At 42.3% G+C, this 1,606-nt stretch overlaps 1 long non-coding RNA gene across 1 annotated transcript; it reads left to right on the top strand.

Annotated features, from left to right (window-relative positions):
- The first annotated feature begins 840 nt into the window (after nucleotides 1–840).
- LOC140712610 (uncharacterized) lies at nucleotides 841–1,281 on the top strand. Its single transcript, XR_012094326.1, has one exon. It is a non-coding gene; the product is annotated as an uncharacterized lncRNA (long non-coding RNA).
- The last annotated feature ends 325 nt before the right edge of the window (nucleotides 1,282–1,606 follow it).

Here is a 1,606-nt window from a genome sequence, read left to right as displayed (position 1 = left end):
GAGACTTTCCATGCCCAAACGTCTACTTCTTTCTTCTTGTATGTCCCTCAGTAGAATTTAATCATTTTTTCCATCAAGATCCTGCATGTCATTGGATTCATATATTATTATATTTTAATTTTAATTTTGTTGCTATTTTAAATGGATTCTCTAAATCCTTGTTTTGAGTAAACTCATTCAAAAAGTAATTTTTTAAATTACATTTTCTATTTGATATGAAATCTCTTTACATTGAATACCAGTTTTTAAGACTTCCTTTTCCTCCAGGACTTCCTATTACATTTAATATATCAACGTGAATTTCCCAAATGGAGACAATATGCAACATTTCCTGGGCTTTTTTGATGATAACACTCATTTTAATAAAGACTCTATATACCTAATGTGTTGGGTTTTTTTTAAAGGGTGATTAAGGATAATACATATAAAATGTATATACTTAGAGTAAAAGACAGACATATTTCGAATGAGGGCCCTTTCCTCTGGGCAGCTATTACTGATTTGCAAAAGAAGAGGAATGGCTGAATCTCTTTGGCTTAGACCATTGACTACCATCAAAATAATTTCACCCTCAGGTAGACAGATTGAAACAATGCAGTGTTTTCTGAAAAAATGTCAGTCAGTTCTGATTCCATTTTTGAAATAGAAGTGAATTTATCTAAAATTGTAATTAAAAAATCAAGTTGTGTACACCCCTGAGGAAGTAACAAACAGGAAACAAAAGTTTGCCACAGAAAGTGGCCAAAACAACGAGGAAGTGACTACAGTCATGTGCCAAGCCCCAGCAGGAGTATTTAAGGCTCCCCTGCAGAGGCAAACATCAGACCTCGTCACCTATCACATTCTCCCTCCTCACTTTACCTGAGTCCTCTCTACTGACACCATGGGTTGCTGTGGTTGTGGAAGTTGTGGTGGCTGCGGTGGTGGCTGTGGTGGCTGCGGTGGTGGCTGCGGTGGTGGCTGTGGTGGCTGCGGTGGCTGTGGCAGCTGCACCACCTGCAGGTGCTACCGGGTGGGCTGCTGCTCCAGCTGCTGCCCCTGCTGCCGCGGCTGCTGTGGAGGCTGCTGTAGCACGCCCGTGATCTGCTGCTGCCGCCGCACCTGCAGCTCCTGTGGCTGCGGCTGTGGGAAGGGCTGTTGCCAACAGAAGTGCTGCTGCCAGAAGCAGTGCTGCTGCTAGGCAGGGCACGTGCCTCTGGATGAGTTTGATGGATCTCGCTTGCCCATTGTAAACCTTCCCCCAACTCGCCCCGGTTCTCTTTCCATCGCTGGAGTCACACATGTGCACTCAAGGGCTGTAGATTTGATACCCTCCTCTCTGTCACATCACAAATCCATAATTTCAAAATATTGAGTGATATCGATGTGAACAATGAAAACTATGAAAGTAAGGGACAGCCCAGCTCCTGCAAACAATTCACGTGCTGAAGAAATGGAAAATGAAATCATAGTTACTAACTTTTGTGTTTTTCTGAAATTCCTTAACACAAACTTCAGTACCTGCCCTTCTCTTCACTGTGCTGTAAATTACATACTATTTCTATTCTAGTCTCATATCCAGCAGTTCTGTACTGCTAAAACCTAAATGCATAGAATAATGTACCAT

The sequence above is a fragment of the Chlorocebus sabaeus genome, chromosome 10 (assembly GCF_047675955.1).
Source record: "Chlorocebus sabaeus isolate Y175 chromosome 10, mChlSab1.0.hap1, whole genome shotgun sequence".
NCBI classification, from domain to species: domain Eukaryota; kingdom Metazoa; phylum Chordata; class Mammalia; order Primates; family Cercopithecidae; genus Chlorocebus; species Chlorocebus sabaeus.
The sequence above is the reverse complement of the archived record's forward strand: the minus strand, read 5'-3'. Positions and strand labels throughout refer to the sequence as shown.